The sequence below is a fragment of the Hippopotamus amphibius genome, chromosome 12, assembly GCF_030028045.1.
Source record: "Hippopotamus amphibius kiboko isolate mHipAmp2 chromosome 12, mHipAmp2.hap2, whole genome shotgun sequence".
Classification (NCBI taxonomy): Eukaryota; Metazoa; Chordata; class Mammalia; order Artiodactyla; family Hippopotamidae; genus Hippopotamus; species Hippopotamus amphibius.
Window position 1 is genome coordinate 90,423,112 of NC_080197.1, and position 25,350 is coordinate 90,448,461.

Here is a 25,350-nt window from a genome sequence, read left to right on the forward strand (position 1 = left end):
TTGCATATCTCTGTTTGTTTGTTCTTTAATTCTTCTAGGTCTTTGGTAAACTTTTCTTACAACTTCTCGATCTTTGCATCCAATCATTTTTCGAAGTCCTGGATCACCTTCACCATCATTATTCTGAATTCTTTTTCCAGAAGAGTGCCTATCTCCTCTTCATTTAGTTGTTTTTCTGGTGTTTTATCTTGTCCCTTCATCTGGTACAAAGTCTTTTGCCTTTTCATTTTCTCTGTCTTTCTGTGGCTGTGGTTTTCAGTTCCACAAGATGAAATACTGCTGATACTGTTTAATTCTGCTGTCTGCCCTCTTGTGCAGGAAGCTCTCTAGGAGGCTGGTGGGTGCTTCCTAATGGGAGGGACTGATGGTGGGTAGGGCTGGGTGGGTGGAGCTCAGTAAATCTTTAATCTGATTTGATGGGTGGAGCTCAGTGACACTTTAATCTGCTTGTCTGCCAAAGGGTGGGGCTGTGTTCCCACCCTGGTGGTCGTTTGGCCTGAGGTGACCCAGCACTGGAGTTTACAGACTCTTTGGTGGAGCTAATGGCGGGCTCTGGAAGGGCTCATGCCAATGAGCACTTCTCAGAACCCCTGCCCCCAGTGCCCCTGTCTCCTCGGTGAGGCACAGCTGCCCCCCACCTCTGCAGGCAACCCCCCGACACCAGCAGGTAGGTCTGGTTCCATCTCCTATGGGGTCACTGCTCCTTCCCCCTGGGTCCTGGCAAGCACACTTTTTTGTGTGCCCTCCAAGAGTGCAGTCTCCATTTCCCCCTGTCCTGTGGAGGTCCTGCAATCAAATCCTGCTGGCTTTCAAAGTCTGATTCTCTGGGATTCCTCCTCCCATTGCTTGACCCCCAGGTTAGGAAGCCTGACATGGGGCTCAGAACCCTCAGGACTTCTGCAATATAACTGTTCTCCAGCTTGTGAGTCACCCACCTAGCATTTATGGGATATGATTTTAACGTGATTGCACCCCTCCTACCATCTCATTGAGGCTTCTCCTTTGTCTCTGGATGTGCGGTGTTTTTTTTTTTTTTTTTTTTTTTTTGGTGAATTCCAGTGTCTTTCTGTTGATGGTTGTTCAGCAGCTAGTTGTAATTACAGTGCTCTTGCAAGAGGGAGTGAGTGCACGTCCTCCTACTCCGCCATCTTGATTCTTCCTCCTTTGATCAACCACTCTTGATTGTTCCTCCAGAGTCTCTTCTAGGGCAAGAGAAATGGCATTAACCAAGAACGTTTTATTAAAAACACATTTATTTTTCAGGGCAGATAATTGACTGATATTGGGGGTCAGTGCATATTAGAACACTCCAAAGACAGGAAGGCAATGATAAAGGCAGATAGTAATTAAATGTACCCTAGAAGCTGTTGGGTTTTTTTGACTAGAACTGTAATTACAGGGCTACTAAAGAGGTGAAGGATATAGTTAAGGTTTCGTCAGCATTTTTATTGTAATACTTAGTGAAATTAGTCATTTTAGTTGTTCTCTTTCTATGTGCCAAAAATGGAAGACAGCTGTTTGTGCTCTAAAAACTGTTTTTTAAAGGATAGTTCTCTCTGTTTATCAAGTGTATTTTTCCACCAGGGAAACATATTTTAAAGCTTTTTGCACTGTCAAAATGAAGTGAGTAGAAATGATTGCTTTAGCTGTGACTTCTGGATAAGGACAGGAAGCGTGAGCATGTAGGAAAACCTCACAGGGATGATGCAGAATATCTGGGCACACAAATATTCCACTTTCCATCTCTTCCTGTAAAGAGGGATTCCTGATGGCACTGATCATCACCCAAAGTTATTCCCTGAGCTGGGGAATTACTGCAGAAGTATTTAGAGGCAATTCCGTGAAGGCTGGTAACCTAAATCATAATCAGCCCATCCCCCAAGAGCAGAAAGCCAGCTTCTTTTCATAAGCCCATGTGTCTTAGTGAATCATCTAAATCCAGGGGACTTCCCTGGTGGTGCAGTGGTTAAGAATCCGCCTGCCAATGCAAGGGACATGGGTTCGATCCCTGGTCCGGGAAGATCCCACATGCCACGGAACAACTAAGCCCATGTGCCACAACTGCTGAGCCTGTGCTCTAGAGCTCATGAGCCACAACTATTGAGCCCATGTGCTGCAACTACTGAAGCCAGCATGCCTAGAGCCTGTGCTCCACAACAAGAAAAGCCACCACAATGAGAAGCCCATGCACCACAAAGAAGAGTAGCCCCTGCTCGCCACAACTAGAGAAAGCCTGTGAGCAGCAACGAAGACACAATGCAGCCAATAAATAAATAAATTTATTTTTTAAAAAATCTAAATCCAGGAGTTCTGACTGGCCTAGATGAATCCATCTTCCAAAGTATAATAAACCCCAAGAATTCGTTTCCACCAGTACATTAAATATCTGTAGCCTAACACACTAAAAAAAAAAATTGAGGCTTAATTAAATTTTAAACAAAGCCCATGTTTATCATTTGTTCTTAGTTCCAACTTGTCAAATTTCTCTAAGAAAGGTAAGATCTATCTCTCTTTGAATGGTGTGATGACTATCATTCTTTTTATTCCAGACACTTCCAGTTATTTGATTGCCTGATTCAATCAGTGATGTAATAAGAAACCTCAGGTGCTGCTTTGCAGAAGGATTTTGCTTTGCAAAAATCCATAAAATGGCACTGACCCTTTTTTTTGTTTGCTTGTTTTTACTATATATTACTTTGGGGGTTTGGTTGTTGTCCTAAGGCCCTAACTCTAAAAAGCTTATAATCTAGTTAGTGAGGTAAGACCTCAAGACAGAAAACAATTAAACAGCCAACACAAATCAGCATACTGAAAGATGCAGCTCAGATCCCCCCTTCAGGAAAGGACTCTGTGCCCAGCTATGAGGACCAACCATGGTGAGCTGACAGGCTCCAGCTGTGAGCCTCTTCAGCTTTTAGCTAGGGTCACACTTTTCTCAGGAGCACCACCACCTTGCCCCCAGACCATAACTGAGCAAGGCAGGAGTCCAGGGCCTGGCCATTTCCACCCCGTGGGTATTCCTCTAACAGCCATCTCTGCTCCAGAGCTCTCCATGGGGCTGGCAGGGACTCTGTCAGGTCTGCATGAGGTTGGATGGTCCCTATGCCCAATCTTGTGGCCCCTTCTTTTCCTGTCACAGTGGCCACTCCTCAATAAACCTTTTGCAATTCTCACTGTGTCTCAGAGTCTTCTTTCTGGAGATTCTAATCCCTAACGGTGTCAAATTATTACGAGACATCCGGAACAGGATGGGACCAAGACTCGTGTGCCTTCAGGGAAGTGAAAGGTGTTGGAAGGGGTATTTAAGTCCCTGAGGGAATTGTGATGATTAATGAGCTTTGGGTTCCACTACCTGAAATGATACCTGCCCTTGGAAAGCTGGGGAGATCAGGAACCAGTGAAGGAGAGACCTGAGCAGACCAATCCAGTGTAGGTCAAAGCAGGAGGGCAGCTAGGAAGAGAAGAGCTTACCCTCCATCACCCCTTCCATCGTCCCTCCACTGAGGAAAACCTTGCAGTGATGCCATGGAGGAAAGCACCTATCTTGCATCCAGAAAAGTTCAACTTGTATCCTAGATCACTCTTTGATAACCTGTGTGACCCTAGACAGGTCACATCATCTGAGATCTCTCTGGACCTCCGCTGTTCACGGGGAGTGATACTGATTCTCCCGGCACTTAACTGGAATCAAGTAAAATAGTGCACATGAACGTGTTTCATCGGCCGAATGGCCCCAAGAGAACTGAAGGTATTACCTTGCCACATCTCAAAGGCTAAGAGGAAGCCACGGAGCACCACCACCTCCTCCTCCAGACATGCTGTGTGAGCCTCCTCTACCCTGGGCGGCTCAGCTCCCCACTCCCAGCATCACAACACCCGTTCTGAGTGCTTATGCTTCAGGTGTAGTTAGCAGATCCCTGCATTTTCAAATGTATATCAGTTAATCGTTTTATTGTCTTCTTCCTAGTATATTTATACTTTAATTTGGTGATCCTGGCACAAAACATACCGTCAATAAATATTTGTTGAACTGAACTGATTTGATCCTTTATTGAGTCTATTGGTCTCTTCAGTGTTTTGTAATAGCTTTTTCAAACTGATTTTTTTATGATACTGTAACATCCTGTTCTTTACGTCAGAGCAAATGATTTAGTCCCTAGTTGTTAAATAACATGCTAGTTACTCCTCTCATGAGCAGATAATGACTTGAATTCAATGTCAATTTATCAAGGCTGCATGAAAATAAATATTCAAGGACTTTAGCTTATCTTTAGAGAATTTTATCCTAAAAACATTACTTCAAACCCTGAGATACTTCATATAATGTATAGTCTTAAAAATAAGTGTCTTCTAGACATGGGAGAGGGGGTAGATACTTGCCTGTTATTCTGTCTTTGTTTTGTCTTCCTTTTTCCTGTTCAGTGCCCCTTCCCCCAATTTCTTCTGATGATAACACTCCCACTTTGTGGGGAGAACCATTCTCCCTACCTTCATTTAGCTTTGGCAGAACCGCCACAGCAGCTATGGCCCTGGCCTCAGAGTGAGTTCACAGTCCAGGCGGGCTACATCATGGTACATGTCATCCCCCTGGCCTGGGTGACTGACCCAGGCCTGTAGACACAATCCAAGCTGGGCTAATTGAAGTGATTTATGGATGAGTACTAGGAGAATGGGGGGGGGGGGGGTCAAGATTGGGCATGGGTAAACTAAGGTCAAATTCCTCCTTTTCCTCACCACATGGAGGTCTGTGTGAGGTGGGAGAAATGAACTCAAATTCCAAAAGAGCAAGGCTGAGGGAGGAAGAAGGGAGAAGAGAGGCAAAGAGAGGGACAAGGAGAGAGAGAGAGGAAAAGGGAGAGAAGAAGGAGGAAGGGGAGGGCTAGGGGGAGGTGGGGAGAAAGGGAGGAGGAGGTGGGGGAGAAGGAAGCAGGGAGGATAGGAAGGAAGAAAGATGGTGGAGGGAAGGATAGAATGAGGAGAAAAGAGGAGAGGTTTAGAGAGAAGGAGGCAGAGGGAGTGTTATAGAGACAGAAGAAGAGAAAGGGGGTAATAGAGAGGAAAGGGGGAGAAAACAGAAGGGATTGGAGAGAGAGAGAAGAGAGGAAAGAGGAAAGGGGGAGAGAGAGGTGGAGATCACTGAGGACAACTGCACACACACGCCGTAGACCAAGTGAAATGTCTCAGCATAATCATGTTGATTTACTTGCTAAACCCCTAAAGAATTTTGAGAAAGTACATTTTGTGATTGAGAAAATAACAGACTTTTCTAGAGGAGAGGGTACAAGTCATCAGAGTAATTTTAAGATCATGACCTTGAAAATTTTTGAAACACTATGTAAAACAGAACAATGTTACTATTTTCCCCCCCATATGTAATTAAGTTCCTCCTTCAGAAATCACATCTTTGCATTCCTTCAGTGCCTTGGACATAGTAAGACCCCGTAAAAAAGTTGGAGGTAACATTTGTCTGTGGCTTTCTCAGTCTCCTCTTTATGGACACTTTCATCCCTTTTTGGCACCCACCCTGCCCTCCACCGCTTTTCCCACTTCCCATCTAATAAAACCTGCTTTCAATGGACAACCCAACACTCCTGCTATCGAGTTGTAAAGGGCCAGGAGAACTTAATGGTCTGTTCTTCACAGGGTGCTTCTAAGGGCATTTTAGAAGGAGACAAAGGAAGCAAAGCTTTAAAAATCACAAAAGCGAATGTTTAATTCTGGAATTTCTGGCCAGTGCTGGAAGCATTTCAAGATGAGGGCACAGGAAGGCAGAGGCCTTCTGGGGCCCCTGTGGTTGTACAAGTGGTCACCTACATGCTCGTTCTAGGTGACAGTGGTGCAGAGTCAGGGTTCAGACTCAGAATTCCTGAAATCCTGACCACTGCCCCCTGGAAAGAAACCCATCTGTTTGAGTCTGACTTCATTTGTTTATGTTTTGCATTTTTCTTGTAAGAAAATATGTAGTTATTTTGGCCACGTTGTGCCCACTGAAATCGCAGAATGTTTTCCAATGCTTTTAAAGTCCACCATGAAAAGAACAAAATTATTGCTATTTCACAACTCCAGAGAGTTTTCTCAGAACCTAAAAACAAAATATTTCTTATTAATAAGCTAACACACACAGAGAGAAACCAAAAAGGGGGTAACGAAAAATGCTTATTGATGATTCATTTTAACCTTAGCATAGAATTCTTTTAGTCTACTTCCGCCTTGATTTACTGGTGAGGAAAAGGATAGCTTTCTCTAGGAACTTTCAGGTATTTTTTGCATCAAGGGCAGTGTTTGTCTGCTGGATTGTTAGTGGCTGACTACAGCACTGCACCAAAAATGTTTTCAAAACCACGTCCAGGTACAGTGAGAAAAACTCCCGTGATTGACGATGAATGTCTGCAATGGGTGCAGGAGGGAAAGTGGTGGATCACATGACATCAGTTCTTCCTGCCACTTGGTATTTGCTCATTTTTCTCCTGGTAACTGAACCCAGATTTCCCACAGGAAACAACTCATCCTTCTAAACTAGCCTATATACTCTGGGCTCAGGGTAGAGCATGAGCCCAGGTCTAAGCTAATCAGTATTTCCTGTTCTCTGAATCATAATGACAGCTTTATGGTGGTCAAGTGACCCTATTGGAGCCAATAACACTTCAGTAGGAGATGCCACAAGCACTCTCACTTTTTTCTGCAGGATTTCATTTGGAAGGATTTTATAGTTCCTAGTAAATATCTTGCAACCATGAAAGAAAAATGCCTAAGAATGAATTCAACCCAGAGGAAGTGGAACCAAAATTAACAAGGGTAACTCTCCATGGCTTTATCATTGAGCCTTATTTAAAGCCACACCTGAAGTTATAGTTGTGCTTTGCTTAAGCTACTTTGGGTTAGATATTCGATTACTTGCAACCAGAAGAATCCTGATATAGCCATTAATGCTATTTTCTCCCCTGGTTATAACCTTTAACCAGTATGTTTTAAAATTAGTTTACCCTAGGGAAGACATCAAACAAAAATAGAGGGTGAAGATTTGTTGATAGAAATGTTAGGGGGCCTTTTTCACAATTTGGGAGGGTCCCAAGAGGTCAAAGAATTTCTAAGCACTCCAGACCAGAAAAATATGAGCTTCACAAAAAGAATCTGAACCTTATCTCCATCCACATTCCTGGACATCCTCCCTCCATGCTGAGAAATCAGAAGTGATTAGACAGCACAAGAAGGCATCCCTAGAATGTGACGGTGTTCTGGTGAAGAATCTCGATACAATCAATGTCAAGGATCTGAGTCTACAGGGATGAAGATAAAATATAATCTCATGAGGGAGTCTAATAGGTAGCACAGGACAATAACCCACGTTAGCCCCCGATCAGCTTTCCAACTACGCCTACCAGCCCTCGTGGGAGAAGCAGTGTGTCCAGATCACCAATCAAGATTCCATGCGTATGGATGGAATACATGCACTAGAGGTGTTATTTCACTCTTAATAATTCATTTGAGCACACGCAGTACTCTGTAAGGAAAGAGAAATCTCTTCTTCGCCTTTGCATCACCAGAAATTTGCCTTGCAAAAAGGGAGGGTTCCCCGGCCGGTTTAGGTTCGTTTCAGTCTCACCAGGGATCGTTGCCAACATCAGAAGCTCCCAGCACCGTTCCCCTAAAGTGACCATGAAGACCTTATGTCTCTATAGCATCACCCTTTAGGAGCCCCATCAAGAACAGGAGAAACGACAGCTCCCTTTAACACCTCTCTCAGTGCATTCCTATCTACTCTCCTGTCTCCCTAGTATAAATCTCCATCCCACACCCTTTTCCTGATCAACAGACCTGTAACAACTACTGGACACCTCTACTTGCTATAATGTGAGCATTTAACACACACCATGCCATAAATAGAATTCACTATTTCTACCTCGCCCTGCCCTCCTCCATCTCAGTGACTGACCCTGTTGTCCAAGCCAGAAGCCTGGATCTGTCCTCACCCCCACTCTTTACTCACAACTCCCTAGTCTCTTCAAACAACACACCCTTTTTAAAATTTTTTTTATTGAAGTATAGTTTATTTACAATATTGTGTTAGTTTCAGGTGTACAGCAAAGTGATTCAGTTATACACATATATGTATATATCTATATGCTTTTGTAATTCTTTTCCCTTATAGTTTGTTACAAGATATTGAATATAGTTCCCTGTGCTATGTGGTAAATCCTTGTTGTTTATTTTACATATTATAGTGTGCATCTGTTAATCCCATGCTCCCAATTTATCTTTCCCTCCCATTCTCCTTTGGCAACCGTAAGTTTGTTTTCTATGTCTGTGAGTCTGTTTCTATTTTGTAACTAAGTTCATTTGTATCGTTATTTTAGATTCCACATATAAGCGATATCATGATATTGGTCTTTCTCTGTCTGGCTTACTTTCCTTAGTATGATAATCGCTAGGTCCATCCATGTCACTGAAAATGGCATTATTTAATCCTTTTTATGGCTGAGTAATATTCCATTCCACACACACAGACACACACATTCTCCTTTATCCATTCATCCATTCATCTTTATCCATCCATTCAACTTAGGTTGCTTCCAAGTCTTGACTATTGTAAACAGTGCTATAAACATTGAGGTTCATGTATCTTTTTGAATTAGAGTTTTCTCCAAGTATATGCTCAGGTGTGGTATTGCAGGATCATATGGCAACATTATTTTTACTTTTTTTAAGGAATCTCCATACTGTTTTCCGTATAGGCTGCACCAACTTACATTCCCATCAACAGTGTAGGAGGGTTCCCTTTTCTGCACACCCTCTCCAGCATTTATCATTTGTAGACTTTTTGATGGTGGCCATTCTGACTGGTGTGAGGTGATACTTTCTTGTGGGTCTGATTTGCATTTCTCTAATGATTAGCGATGTTGAGCATCTTTTCACATGCCTGTTGGCCATCTGTATGTCTTCTTTGGAAAAATGTCTATTTAAGTCTTCTGCCCACTTTTTGATTGGATTGCTTGTTTTTGTTTTTTGGTTTTTGGTTTTTATTTTGAGCTGCATTAACTGTTTAAACAACACGTCGTATCGGTCTCTGGTTTTCATCTACTTCTTTCCATGTCCACTAGCACCACTTTAATTCAGCCCACTGCTCTCTCTCTCTTGCATTCCTGTTATTCTCCTAATTAGTTTCCCTACATCCAGTCTTACCTGCTCTGGCCCAGCCTCCACAGTAATTTTTATAATTCAAAAGTATTATCATATATCCCCCATTTAAAACACTTTAATCAGGCCTCATCATCCTCAAAAGAAAGCCCTTAGTGTAACTCACAATACCTTTCATTATCTGACCTCTGCTTATCTCTCTGGCCTCACAGGATCGTCCCACCTTATTCTCCATAATCCATACTGTTCTAATTGCAACTCTTCAAATGAAAATGCCCTCTATTGCCTCTGGGATTTTGAACGTTTCTGGCTGAAATGTTCTCTTATTGCCGTCCGTCTATTCTCTCTCCCAACTCCATGTTCCTTCAGTTTCCTACTTTTTTTCTGCTTAATCTTCCAGGAAGCCTTCCCCAGCACCCAGGCTCCTACATCTGTGTTGACCTCTGAAACATACTCCCACAGGGCACTCAACTTATCTTAAACCGCAGCTCAAATCCACTGAACTGAATTGCCTTCTAGACTGTAAACTCTTTGGGAGCCAAACTATGACAAGTATGTCGTTGAGTTCCTGATGATTAATACAGAGACTGACACAAGCAGGACATCAAGAAAGATGAATCAAATCAGAGAATGAATTAACAGGGACTCTTGGGTACCCACAGGTGAAGCAAAGGACATACACATATCTGGATTTTGATGTCACATAGTGTTTTAGCTTGTACGTTTAGTCACTGAATATCTGTTATATGCCGTTTCCCATGTATTGCCCTTCTATTCCAATGACCTTGTGAAGCATCTGACAAGAGAGTGAAAATGATGTTTCTCAAAACTAGTTACCTGATGTTGCAATAATTTCTCCCTGTAACTGTGCTAACCACAGCTATGGAGTGGGTAAGAAACCATCTGATTTTTCACTCTACACACACACATACACACATATATATTCAAAACATTCCAAGTTGAAGTTGAAAGCTATAATTTCTGAATTTAGAGCTTCTCATGGTGGCTGCCCAGCTACAGCAAGTCACATGTGTTGTCCCCTTGGGGCCCTGCTCATGGTGGTGGCAGGCCCCTAGAAGCCAGGTCTGTGCTGTGTGGTCCTGCCCTTCTCACCTCAGCTCATTGATCCGAGGTGGACACTGACCCACACTGGCCCAATAAGACTCTTTCTCCCAAGAATTGGGAATCTGGTGTTAACCTGGTGTCCATGGAGCTGAGTATTTGACATGATCTCTATAAATTTCCACGGTGTCCACCTTCCCGAGGCCTCCCTGTGCAACGCTTCCTTAAGGCCTCTGAGAGTCTTCAGAATCATTTTAATAAATCTCTATTTTTTTACATCTCTTTCCATGACTTCTGACCGAAAGAACCTTCCTAACTAACACAACAGCAATGTTACTGAAAACTGTCAATAGTGTGTTTCCTTTGTTGGTTTAAGTTTCTCAAAGGCTATATTCTCTATTATTAAGCAATTCTATTCCATGAGTTACAGAATGCTGCATTAGATAAAAGGGAAATAATTGGATTGCATCTTGTTAGAAGTCTAAATTTCAAAAAGAGACAACTTTATAAGAAAACCTTTCTCAACCATTCTTACAGGAAAACACCTTATACTCTGAAGCCTCACTTTAATGCTTCACTCACAACCTATGCTGTGGGACCTAGTGCAACCCTAAAGGAAGAACTTGGCCTGAAATATCTACAGGATGGCCCATGCCAGTGGAGCAATCCTTTATAGAGCATTCCTGGCATATAATCTAGCCCTAAGTGAAAAGACTGGTATAATTCATCAGGTTCTCTGGCAATGATCAAGTATGTTTTGAATACTGACCCTTTTTTCAGAATCCTTTCTATATTGGAAAACATTAAAGCAAACTCAAATTTATAATTTAAAGCAGGCATTGAAAATCTCAGTGATAAGCTGGTAAGAAATATTTCTAAATTCTGAAAGAGTAATAAGTCTCTATTAATTGATTATTCTGTATATTTACTGTATATGCTGCTATTTATACTTATTTATGCTAAGGGATTTTTTAAATGTCCTAAAACTGACCTTTTTGCATCAGACACAAATCTCTAATTAGTTGAAAATAAAGTGACCAACAACTAATGTTTAAGCATAACTTTCAATATATGTTATCTATTGGCACAAACACAAGAGGAGAAACTCAAATTCCAGAGGTTTGAGTGCATATTTTATTTTAAAAACAAACACACACACACACCCCAAAATCTTCCCTCTAATTTTTAAATAAATATAGAAGTAAGATGAGGTTAAGTTTGAATAAATGCTCTGCCACAGAGACAGACCAGAGGAATACAACCTTATCACCAGCAGTGGGCACCTGTCTGATTTTGTCCAAGCCCACCTGGTGGCAATTCTCAAGGCTCCTATAGCAAACGAACATTTAACAATACTCCATGAGATTAGCAGTAGACTCTACAAGTAGGCAAAATGCTCCTCAAAGGCTTTGTGAATGAGTGTATCTCTTCCAGGGTCAGCACCAAGAGTCCCATGGAAAGGGAATTCACCACAGACGTCCCAAAGATGAGACTGCTCTTTCCACTGAGAGAGATCATGAATGCCCAAAGCTTTTGAAATGTTAATTATTTCAGTTAAATTTAAGGAAATTGGTATTACCAAAGAGTCCCAGCAAATCTAACTGAGTCTATTTCAGAGAACAATGATACTTGCTGAAAACCACGGTTTACATTCCATCTTCAAAGTGAGATAATGCAAGAATGCCAAAAATTCAACAGAACCTTCTCAAGTAACAATCTTGTCCTTGAGAGAGCATTGGGATTCTGAGTTGTGGAATTTTCCACTCATTTATTCTTTCATTTTCCATCTTCCTTTGCCTTCAAGTATCATTTGGCTTCTCTCAGTCACAGCTGTACAAATCACAGGACTTTTTTTTAATTGGCAGAAGACATATACGTTATTCATCTATTCGGTTTCATCTGAAGGAAATCCAAAAAAGACACAATTTGATTTTTCAACGAAATATTTAAAGCTGCTTTTTGCCCGCGAGAAACTGGACAGAAGACCCCACCTGTGATCTATGTAAGTACAAAATTTTTTGCCTATCAGAGCATGTATGTATTTGATTTTATTAAAATGTAGGCTGGCTTTTTTCCTGTCATGCTTCATCTACTTGTATATAAGTATGTAGCAAATTCAATGTTTTTCTTAGTTTGTGAAGGCTTACATACGATAATAATAACAAGAACACCCTGTGCTTTTCCCAGCAAATATTGACTTATAAGGACATTTTGTTTACATTTGTGCTACATCCTTGATAGCAAGCAATGTGTTTTTCTCTAACTGTAAATACAGTGAAGCGGAAAAGTCAAGTAGCGACTCTACATCAAGTCATTACCTCGGACTCTGGGTTATTGATTGAACTAAAATGCAGGTTAAGGTCACGATAACCCTCATTTAGTAGGCTCTTCCGTGGACAGAGGAAATGACCTGTGTCAAACTCAACACACACAAGCCTTCCTATTTGACAAGCCGGTTCTAAGTCACAAAAATCCTATATGCAATGAAGTAAGGAAATGATGTTCACATTGGTAGTGACATGGGTATCAGCTTTGCACATTGGCCACAGCGATAGGTTCATGGTATGACATAAGGATAAACCTTTCTCTCCTCCAGGGGATAGTTCACTATCCTGCTCTGTAAAAGCCTTGTGGGACACACTGACAGAGCAGCAGAGAGAAACGTGCACCTGCGTTCCCATCTTCAACCCAGCTCTCCATGATGGAAGAATTCAATAGTCACCATCAACCACTAATGAAAACACTGAGCTTGCGAGCTCCAAGTTCTCTACCAGAAGAGAAAAGTTCCACTATAAAAGAGACAGTCATGGCTTTACAAGCCAAACAGAACTTTCTCAACAACTCACAGCCATCTCATTAACCAATGCTCTCTCATCATGAGTGATCACAGTTATTTAGAGTCAGGAGCAAAATATGGGGAGCTCTGTCAGCAGGCAAGTGGAGACAAGGCATAATAAAGGAAGAGCTAGGTGTGTGAGGAAAATCATGAAGTGGGCATATTTTAATGCTTAACTCATAAGGAAGAAAATGCAACTCGGGCAGGAATTTAACCCCTTTCTGGTTGAAATGTCAAGTAGACACATAAACAAGTATTTCTATTTCTTTCAGCATCAATCCACTCTTTTGCCCCAATACTTGGATTTATTTCAAGGCTTGGTAAAGGCACCTCATAAAAGCCTTTCACATATAAAAAGGTACAAATTTCAACATCTTTAATTGTTTTTGAAAACATTGATTCTAAGTGGAGGAAGTTATCATTTGCGATGATTCACTTCCGGGTCACACCAAGTGTATCATTGAACTCACGGCTGGGCATCTCAAATGAGAGATAGAATTTCTGGGCCTTCACACTTCGGGGTCAGCAAGGAGGGTGGCCCTACAGTAGCTGATGTTGAAAAAGATTTTAAATTCAAATAATACAGGGAACCCGAAACACACTCCAACAGCTCCGGGCAAGTGGCGAGCCTTATCTCTTCTGCAGAGACTTGTACATAAGCCTGGATGTTTATTTGGTGATGTCACTTTCCTGTTTCCCCATTTCAGGTTGCCCTTGTGTTCATTTTAACCTAGTTTTTTCTGTATACACTTGTTGGCACAAAGGAAGGAACTGTGGGATTTGGGACTTTATATTCCTTCGTGGAAGACTTTGCATTGCTTTTGAGTAAAGGTTTACGCAAATGAATATTTTAAGAAACAAAGGGGGAGGGAGGAGAGAAGGAGTGGTTGTTGTTTCCCTGTTTTTCCTAAGTTAAAATATTTGGAAACTTCATACACTTAATGCTTATATGTAAGTGCAAATGATAATGAGATGTGACTTTTGTTTATCCCTGGAAATAGGGTGAGATGGAGCAGAGAAAGGTAGGATAGGGTATGTTGGGACAGCCTAGGTTCACAGAGCATATGGTAGCAGCTGAGGGGACAATAGTACTAGAATGAATTTTTAAGACCTGCTGGTTCGACCCAATCGTTTTGGAGTGAGAAACTGAGCTTCAGTGAGGGGAGGATCTTTGCCCAAAGACAAAGAATTGAACGGCTGGGGTTATTCAATGAAAATACTACACATTTTTAATAAGAAAAACAAAAAAGCAAATTTTACTTACTTGCTATTTACTAGCTGTGTTACTAGGAGCAGGTAACTTAACCTCTCTGTGGTTCATCTGTAAAACCGAGATATAATAGTTATCGGCTTGCTGGGAAAATCAAATCAGTTGGTACGTGTAAAGCACCTAGAAACAATAAGTATTTGACAAGCGTCCACTGTTTTCATTATTATTATTATCACTACTAGTGTGCATTCAGCCAGGCCTTTCTCAAGCAAGTGAGCTTTCGTTGTTGGTTGAAGAACTATGGCTTGGCAGGTCACAGTGGTGTGGGTGTCAACATTTTAGGATACACGGAGGGAGAGCCTAGCTTCATCTTGGAGCCGAACCAAGTGAGGGGTGCCGAGGGGGTCTTGTCTCCATGACTAATGGTCACTCATACTTCAAAACACTCAGCTAGCAACTTTCATGTAGCAAAAGAAAAACCTCCAAGAATGAAATTGAAAACCCTCACCTTTCTTGAGTCCCAATTTTGATTTTTGGAAACCTTGACCAAGCCACTTCCATATCTGGTGTTAATAACAAGCTTCCCCTGAATTGCTATAAAGATTAAATGTATTTGAAAGCACTTTATGACCCATAAATTCCACAGAGAATTGCACATTCTTAAAAACACAGTGTATTACAGTTACAAAATGTTTCTCATTTTGAAATTACAGGGAAAAGATCATTTTTGCTTTCTTCCGAGGATTTAGCGTTGACCATGAAAACAGGGTATATGGCCAGAAGATTCATGAAAAGTGTGCTGGAAAGAAAGAACACTGAGCTGGGAAGCTTGGAGGTGTGGGTTCCAGCCTCAGCTTTCCCTTGGACACAGCATACAGCTCCAGGCAAGTCGTTTAGACTTCCTGGCTCCCCGTTGCCTTCCCTGTAAAACACAGGACGAATTAGATGATCTCTCCCCCTCTCATTCTGTAATTCTCAATGTCATACATACATTTTCATGAATCCGTGAGTCACTAAAACCTGGCAAGTTTCAGAAAAGTATTTAATAAACAAAATGTCTCATAAGCAGTTGGAGCCATCTTGGAACTGACTCCCAAAATATTGCATAATCATGTTTAGGCAAAGACTTCAAACCCGAGAAGAACATCTTGGAATCGGGCCTCTTTTCACCACCATTCGCAATGCACAGAAGACAGGCTGTCAGCTCCTGTGTTCACACTCATCCTGCCCTAAGGGCTCAGAGCATTAATTGGAGGCGTGGGGAGAGGCACTTACTAAACAGAAAATCATACTGCCTCTTTCAAAATGAAATGAAAGCCTACCAGTGTGTTTTACTTCTACAAGATCAGCATTTCCAAATGCTTTAGCTTTTTTTTCTCCTTCTCCTTTCGGATTTGATCAATATAACAAGTTTACCAAGTAGGCTGGGCCCAGGAATTCTTGGGCCCTTTTTACAAATGAATATCCCGGGGACAAAGAGATAAAGTAACCTGCTTCCCATTTGCAGTAGATTGTCCTCATTCTTGGATTGCCTGACTCGCACATGAAATCTGACCCCATCTGGGAGTAACCTCCTCCCTAGGGTCCACCAGCTTGCAGATGAGCCCCTGGAAATGCCCGAATCAGCTTCCTTCACAAGCAAAAATCTCTCCTCCTACTTACCGCCCAAGTCATTCTCTGGGACCCCATATAGAACTGAAGTGAGCATCTCTGAGTGCTTTAGCCCTTTTAAAGAACTTCCATGGAAAAATAAAATTCCCAAGATAGAAACAATGGGCTTATTGAAGACCCTGCCGCCATGCCCTGTGGTTTCTCCCAATAAAATGTTTTTCCCATAATTCAGTGGTGACTTTGGGACAGCTGTCCAGAACTCTTTCATCAGAGTTATTTTTTCATCCTAAGATTTTGGCCATCTCTCAGTTTATTTTGAAAAAGGGGAAGGGATGGATCATGTCCTAGAGAGAAAGATCCTACAAGGTCCTCAACATTTTATATCCATGGGGATAATTAGGAAGATTGGAGAATTATAGCCCTCTCTGTTAGCTGACTGAGGAGTAGACCAACTTCAAATCACAAACACAGGATTCCGAACACCGTATAATTTTATGGAACTCACTTCCAGGCCCCTGTGGCAGAGACAAGACAGTGATATGTTTGAAGTGACTGTCCTGGGCTTGGTTGGCGAATGGAATCCAGTAGAGTCAGAGGGCTGGGAATGAAAGATCACGCCGAGATTAGCTCCATGAGAAACATGCCTGTGTTTGCGTAATATTTATGCTTCCACCTTCATCACGGTTTCATTTCATTTATCTCCCAAATTAAGTGGCAGAGACAGCTACTTGTGGTGGCACACATGGTTCCCTTGCTCCTTCTGCCGGACTTGTGAGAGGGGCATTGTTGTTTTCCTTTTGGCGACTGAAGCAAAACAAACACAGCTCCCCATCTTGGACTCACTTTTCACTTATGGTGGAAGATATTGGCAGCCACACCCATCACTTCACCTGATTCAGGCCCACAAATGGTAAGAACCTACTGTGGGCAAGGCACTGTGTTGGGTGCATCAGGGGACCAAAATCTGAGGTCGGTCGAGTGAGTGATGGCTGGAAAGGGATGGTGGGGGGCTGGTGATGGGGGAGATGAGTCTTCAAATTGCTATTTAGAATCAAAGGTTTTATAACAAAAGCACACCTAACAATCAAACACAACAAAGATATCAGACTAGGGACCATATCTCCTTTGAAATATCCCTGCATCCCACTCTGGTACTTAAAAACATTATTTTTTAAGGAAAGGAAAGAGAGGTATCTTGAGGATTCAGAAAAGGGATGGTTCTTAGGGGGATAAGTAAAGGTTTCATGAAGAAAGCGATGCTGGAAATGAGTTCTGAAGGTTGAGTAGATTTTAAATAAATGGGTAAAGTAATAACAATAAATATATATATATATATATATATATATATAATGCACAATTTTTTTTGGCCAAGCCACACAGGATCTTAGTTCCCCAACCAGAGATCGAACCCTGGCTCCCTGCAGTGGAAGCCCAGAGTCCTAACCACTGGACTGCCAGGGAATTCCCAGTGCACAATTTTAAATGGCACGATTACATGTATCATCTTACTTCTTAAGACAAGGAGAAGAGGTCCCTCCACGTAGGAAGCACACCAGGAGCAAAGGCAAGGGCCTGGGAAGCACCAGACATCTGTAGGAGCTAGCAAATACTTTTGCATGCGCACGCCAAACCTTTAGTGAGCACCTACTATGTTCCAGGTGTGCAGCGTAGGTGATACAAGGATTCTGAGGCACAAATGTTTGCCTCCAAGTGTCATGCAGCCTGGAGGAGAAGCTGACGTCATTGACCCAGGACAGGTCAGGTGGAAGCAGGAGATAAAGATGGGAGGTTACCTTGGGACCAGGTGAAGAAGTTCTTTAAAACTAGGCTAATGGGGTCGTACTTATTTCAGTGGCAAGAGAGGATTATTAAAGATTTCGGGCTGAGGAGATATGATCTGGCTTGAATACGTGATTCATTTGGAGCAAATGCATAGGATTCATTTAGAACAAGAAGAAATGAGAAAGAAAAACTTGTTAGGAGACAAAAGCAAAGGTCCCAAGTAAGAGATAATAGGGTTCTGAATAGGGTAGCACTGAAGACCGATAGAGAGAATGGGAGAAAGAGAGAGAGAGCCTCAGCTAAAATAAACAGTTTAGGACACTGAACTGTTTGAAAGGAAAAGGAGGTGTTTGATATGGGCCATGCTGCGTTTGGAATGCTAGCGGGATACAGGGAGGGGTGTCGAGCCCACAGCTGGACAGTCGGGTCTACGGTATTTCAGTGCTGGCAAGAAATACGTTTTGGTGCTACCCACAAGGGAGTGACTGCTAAGGCCATGGGATTGAACAAGACAGCTGAGGTAGCATGTATAGAAGGAGGAGGAAGAAGACATTGCTGGGGAATATGTACGTCTATGGGGTAGAAGTAGAAAAAGAAGCACGTGAAGAGGACAGGAGAAATAAGAGAAGAGTTGGAGGGTCACGATTGTGCAGCACCAGGGAACACAGAGCAGGAGAATGTGTAAAGGGGGAGGTATCGAGAGTCAGATGCTAAGGAGAAGCCAGGAGGTATAGACCGAGTTGGGTTGAGCCACAGGATCTAGTGCTTGGGTGGGGTCACTGGCTGCCTTTGAAAAAGAAACTTCAGTGAGGGTGAGAACAGAAATGTCAGCACTCATCAGCAGAAAGTGAGTGAGCGGACAGAAGGAAGGAGACTTTAGCAGATGAATGGAGGGATGGAGAATGAAGCTGTGCGTGAGGAGGGAGGGACTGATGGGGAAGGAGGCAAAAGAATCAGATTGGCAGATCTAGGGGTGAAGTTGCAAAGAGAAGGGTGCATATAGCCCAGAGGCAAGTTGGAAAGAAGAAAGCGTGGAGGGGTGGGAAAACAAAAAGCCTCTCTCCCTAGACCGCCCTCGCCCACGCCCATGAGCACAATTACCACCTCTCCCTGGGGTGACTCACATTTCTATCTCTTGCTCTAACCTCTGCCAGAGCTCCTGATCTATATATAATATGATCTGCTAGACGACTCCACCTGGGTTCAAACAGGCACCTCCAACTCAACCAGCCCGAATCAAAAGCATAATTTTTCCTCCAAACCATGTAATCTCCCACTGTTCCCTTCTCAACACCTGCCGTCTTTATCCACCGAGTTGCCAAAGTCAGAAAGTTAGAACTTCTCTCAGCACCTCGATTGTTCTCAAACCCCTCACCACCACTAAAAGGTTTTAATTTGTCTCCCAAAAGCCTTGGCTCTAGACTACAGCTAGAGTGACTTTTTCAAAATGCAAGTCTGATCACATCCACCCCTGCCTGGAGCGCTCCGGTGGCTTCCTGCTGGGCAGGGCCAGAATCTGATGCAACTCCCCAGGCCCCACATGGCCTGGCCCTGCCCACCTCCCTGCCTCACCTCTTGCTCTCCCCAGCCTGCACACCCCAACCACCCTGCCTCTCTTCTCTTCCACCTCTGTGCGCCACACGTGCTGTTCCACCTGCCTGGCCTCCCTTCCCACCATTCTCTCCACCTGCTTGACTTCTATTTGAGGCAAGATGGGAGACAGTATAGCAGAGTAGTTAGGACTCCAGACTTTGCAATCCAATTGAGTTCCAATCCCCATTCTTCTACTCACAGCTGGATCATCCTAAACAAGTTACTGTCTCCAAGCCTTTTTCTCACCTCTATGTTAACATGGGTCCATAACTCACAAAAAACCCCATATAAAGCACTAAAATCTGGGCCTGTTACATAGGAACCACTTGGTAAATGTCAGCCAATTTTATTATTGTTCTTTCCAACCAACCGTGAATCAGTCATCCCTTCCTGGAGGCACCATCCCTGAACAGGTCACCGCCCCCTGTCTGCACTCTCAGCCCCCTCGCACCCTCCCTTCCTCGCACCCATCACAGACTTAGTGTTGGATTTATTACAAGGTTTTTAGATTATGTCTGTGTTTTCCACCAGGTTGAAGGCTCTTCGAAACTCTGCCTCCTTTGCTCATGCAAATAGCCCAGTCCCTAGCACGATGCTGCCAAAGTAGACACTCAAGCCACACCCGCTCAGTGAATGAATGAACGAACGAGTAAACAGACATGGCCCAGCTGTGGTTAGAGTGTCAGGGTTTGCACACCCAGCTTGTCCTCTGTGCAACAACCCGGTATTTTGTCACTTAGCCATTTCATCCTCGCTTTAGGGAGGGCCAGATACGCAGTGTGTTGTCTCATCTATAAATTCCAGTACATTGTTCTTAGCAATATTTATTTTTCAGAAACCAGATAAGTCTGGAGTAAAATCCATATTCGTGCGGGCCTCATTGACCAAGGACATTGGATAATCCACAGTTGAGGCAGAGGACGACAGCGGTGATCATCTCATAATTAACAAGGCTTATGAATATCAGCACATTAAGTCCCAGAACACATTGGGCCAGTCAGTGGAACGGACAGAACAGAAGCTCCTGAAGGTCACCTTGTGTGCCAAGTGAGAAACACTGAGGGAGAGCCGTCTCCCCTGCTCCCTTCAGCCCATCTTAATTTTCTGTTGTCGATATAAACACAGACGTCGAACCGGACCCCTCACCGAGATGTGACCTCTGCAGCTTTCTGACTGTGAACTGTGACTTGAGGGCTCGCGAGGCAGGTCACATCCTCCCTTCCTTCCACGTCTGCTTCCCTCCAGGTCTCTTCCGAGGAAAACATTTTATCCTAGGGTGTGTTTTCTGAAGAATACTCTTGGTGTCTGCTATTGGGCACACACTAAATCCATGGGAAATTCTATACAATCCTGGACAAATGTGAGGAAAAGCAGACGAAAGATCCCTATAACTCCATATAGATCACCTTTACTACAGCACGTAAGCCCTTTGATTCATGCTTCCCTTTGCTTCTAACACCAACATAGTCTTTCCCTTGACGGAACAGCTTGGGAGTTCTGAGATGACTGAGTAATGATAGGTTCTGTATCGTAGTGAGAATTTATGCTATTATCTATGCCTTTTCTTTTATTGAGTACCTAGAAAAGGTAGCAAACCACAAAGCCCTAGGTGCATTCCCTGTGCTTGTCATTAAATTGAACAGTAGTTTCAATGCTTTGAGCGTAAACTCTAAGAGCTTTGTACTCTTTATAGAACAGGAAAGGAAAATTGAAGTCTTTCTAGCACTACACATTGTGATCTGTCCCTTGCTCTCCTAGGACTGTTTATCTTAGTTCTGTTTGGCCCCTGGCAGACTGTTGTCTTAGTTGAAACAGTAAAGTAAGATTAACTCCAATATAGTAATGTTGAGAACAGCACTGAAAACCTTTCACTTCCAGAACTTAGTGAACCTTTTTGAAGAAGTCCATTATTACCCAGAAATTCTATTATAAAAGCACATTAGGGTTTCGAAATGCAAAGTGGCTGGGAAAAAAGGCTTATGTAACATTAGAAGCAAAAAAAAAAAAGTGAATGTAAAGTCATGTCTCTGCTAAGATTGTAACTCTATGAAAATTAGGTAACATATTGACAGTAACTGGAAGGAAACATTAAAACAGCTGGTTTTTAGAATGGCAAGATTAGAGATACCTTTTCTTTCCCTTTTTTTCTCGCTTGATTTCTATTGTTGTTATGGTATTGTTTGCCCAATACACATTTGTCAGCTAAACATTTTTTTATGCTTAAAATATGGGAGAAAATCGTAATTCGCTTGTAGTGCAGACATTAAAAATGATACCCCACCTGAAAGTTGAATACGGAAAACATGGAGCTACTCTACCTTATCTTTTAAAACTATCACTTATTCTACACAACAAAAAAACAGGGAACGACTTCTACCATAGTTCTTAAAATTGGCAGAAACGAATTTCATTTATCTTCTCTGGCATCACGGGCAACAGCCTCAAAACTTTCATTTTCTTCGATGAGAAATGATAGAATAAAATTAATTTTTATTAAATTTTCTTTCTGATTATTTAGTAGACTAGAAAACCTGTCTAGAAAAACTACCCTATGTTTGAGGAATCCTTAGTAGGGCAGGGTCAGAAGATGCTTCAGCATATATTTGCCTCATGACTACAAATGCTTAAAGACAGAATGCTTGCTGGGTGCTGGTAGCCAGCGTTGCATCCCTGAATTACAGGCAGGTCTGCAAATTCAACTCAGAAAATAACCACAAAGTCTCCTGTTTCTTAACCTTCTGTTTATTCGGTGCTTCAATCACAGGGACCTGTTGCCTGTAAAAGACACAGTGTAGGGTTAGGATACATCTCACACTGAACGGGCATTTTATCCTGTCCAGAAATTTCCATTTGCTTTTTTTTTTTTTTCTGCTTTCTTTAGTTGCAGTGAGTGGGGGCTACTCTTCGTTGTGGTGCAAGGGCTTCTCATTGCCGTGGCTTCTCTTTTTGCGGAGCACAGGCTCTAGGCTCGTGGGCTTCAGTAGTTGCAGCACATGGGCTCAATAGTTGTGGCTCACAGGCTCTAAAGCGCAGCCTCAGTAATTGTGGCGCACAGGCTTAGTTGCTCTGCGGCATGTGGGATCTTCCTGGAGCAGGGATCAAACCCGTGTCCCCTGCATTGGCAGGCGGATTCTTAACCACGGCGCCACCTAGAAAGTCCTCCATTTGCTTTTTAAATGAAATGATTCCTCTCCCCATGCCTTTGCCCTCTGGAATGCCATTAAGAGGTTAAGAGAGTTTGGGCTTTATCTGCCTTAGAGCTCAGGCCACTCCTGTGGCGCTTTCATGCAAGTCAATCCAACAAAAATATATCCAGCTGAGTGACTTCCCATAGCTGTTGAGTAAACAAGCTCTACCAGGGGGCTATGGAAACACCTTATTGGCCCTTGAATGCTGTGTCTCACCCACTGGTTAGTTAGCACCGTCCATGCTGGACTTCTGAACAGTTCAATCCAGAATAGGTTGGACTACACGTTCTTAACTTTCCTCTTCACATGACTGCTTATGTGTGGTAAGAGTTATCAACTGCAAAAACAAAGTCCAATGCTACAATAACAAGCAATCTGGTGACCAACAAATGAACGACTCAATACTGGTAAGTCAATTGCCACACTAAAGATCATGAACTCAATTTGGGGGACAAGGGGAACCATGCAATGAACTTCGAGAAGAACAGGGATAATGTAACCTGAGTTTAAGATGAGAACTAAACCTAGAGGCTGGAAGAAAATAAACTGGAGAGGGTAGAGATTGGCTAGAATCAGGAAATGAAGACGAAGCTACTGGAATAGTTGAACTCGCTCAAACCAAGGCAATGACAACAGGCATGGAACTCAAACAGATCACAGAGTAAAACTGGATCAAATGATGCAACAAGTTTGATGCAGATTAATGAAGAAAAACACTGTGGCAAGACAGAGTGAAGAAGACACTAAATTTTTAGCCTAGGCTATTGAGTTGTTGGTGATGTCATTAATATAACTAAGAAACCAAGAGGAGAGGTTTGGGGGATGAGACAGTGAGCTCTTGATTTTAGATATGATGGTTTTAAAGTGTCTGGGGCATATCCACGGGGAACACTCCAGCAGGCCGTAAAGATATGCCAGGGCTGCACACTTCCTTTAACATTGAAAGGTCAATCATGAAACTTAAAAGCTTTTGCACAGCAAAAGAAACCATAAACAAGACTAAAAGGCAACCCTCAGAATGGGAAAAAATAATTGCCTATGAAACAACGGACAAAGGATTAACCTCCAAAATATACAAGCAGCTTATGAAGCTTAATATCAAAAAAGCAAATAACCCAATCCACAAATGGGCAGAAGACCTAAATAGACATTTCTCCAAAGAAGACATACAGATGGCCAACAAACACATGAAAAGATGCTCAACATCACTCATCATCAGAGAAATGCAAGTCAAAGCCACAATGAGGTATCACCTCACACCGATCAGAAGGGCCATCATCACAAAGTCTGGAAACAACAAATGTTGGAGAGGGTGTGGAGAAAAGGGAACTCTCCTGCACTGTTGGTGGGACTGTAAGTTGGTACAGCCACTAAGGAAAACAATTTGGAGGTTCCTTAAAAAACTACAAATAGAACTACCATATGATCCAGTAATCCCACTACTGGGCATATACCCAAAGAAAACCATAATCCCAAAAGAAACATGTACCATAATGTTTATTGCAGCACTATTTACAATAGCCAGGACATGGAAGCAACCTAAATGCCCATCAACAAATGATGGATAAAGAAGATGTGGCATATGTATACAATGGAATATTACTCAGCTATAAAAAGGGATGAGATGGAGCTATATGTAATGAGGTGGATAGAACTACAATCTGTCATACAGAGTGAAGTAAGTCAGAAAGAGAAGGACAAATATTGTATGCTAACTCACATATATGGAATCTAAAAATGGTACTGATGAACTCAGTGACAAGAACAAGGAAGCAGATACAGAGAATGGACTGGAGAACTCGAGGTATGGGAGGGGGTGGGGGGTGAAGGGGAAACTGAGACGAAGGGAGAGAGTAGCACAGACATATATATACTACCAACTGTAAAATAGTCAGTGGGAAGTGTTGTATAACAAAGGGAGCCCAACTCGAGGATGGAAGATGCCTTAGAGGACTGGGGCGGGGAGGGTGGGGAGGACTCGAGGAGGGGGAGTCAAGGAAGGGAGGGAATACGGGGATATGTGTATAAAAACAGATGATTGAACCTGGTGTACCCCCCAAAAAATAAATAAAAAACAGAAACAAACAAAAAAAAACATTGAAAGGTCAAGAGGAAAAACACAAAGATTGTCAAGTAAATTCACTGCAATTTAAGTTTTTCTGAATATCACAATATATGGTTAAAGAGATATGAATAGGGTCAGTGCTGTTTTAATCCATAAACTCTTTATTTTTTTTAAAGATTTGTTATACTTCTGTTCTAAGAACGGGGAATAAAAATAGAAAGCACATGGTGAAAATCCGTTTAGTTTTTGCTATTGTTTTAATTAACACCTTCAGTCCTAGACAGAAAGAAGAAAAAAAAAAAGATATGCCAGGGTTAGAAGCAGGACTTAACAGTATAGACATTGAAATTAAACTCTGCTTCTGCCAATTAGGTTGAGTGGCCTTGGATAAAATATGTAAACTTTTGAGCCTCTAGTTTCTCATCTGAAAAATGAAGATAATAATTACATTATAGGATTGTTGTGACTATTAAAGAAGAATCATCCACGGGAAGCACTTACAGTGTCTGAAACATAGTAAGAACTCAAAAAAAGTGTTCTTGAACCCCTGCAATAATTTCTTCCTGTTCTCCCTGTTTCATCCTTTACCTCCCTCAGTTCACCTCTTCATGGCAATCAGAGAGATCTTCTTATAATAAAGATGAGCATCCCATCACTCCTCTGCTTAAAAACCTCTATGGACTCAGCATTCCTATCCTCGAACATGACACTCTTGTCTTAGCCTCAGGGCCTTTGCACTTGCTGTTCCCTCTGCCTAGAGTGCTCTTCCCTAGATTTCTCAAGGTTGGCTCTTTCACATCCTTCTTCTATTGGCTCACACTACACCATCTCATGGAAGCCTTTTGAGGATCCCTTCTTCATCCACCCC

General features: G+C 42.4%; 1 long non-coding RNA gene across 1 annotated transcript in view; it reads right to left on the bottom strand.

The window, feature by feature from the left end:
• Nucleotides 1-11,782: 11,782 nt before the first annotated feature.
• LOC130833887 (uncharacterized) overlaps nucleotides 11,783-25,350 on the bottom strand; it is a 106,972-nt gene continuing 93,404 nt past the window's right edge. Inside the window, exons 3-4 of the long non-coding RNA XR_009048568.1 lie at nucleotides 14,298-14,354; nucleotides 11,783-12,096 (exon numbers count right to left, since the gene is read on the bottom strand). This is a non-coding gene — a long non-coding RNA (uncharacterized LOC130833887). The remainder of the gene's footprint in view (nucleotides 12,097-14,297; nucleotides 14,355-25,350) is intronic.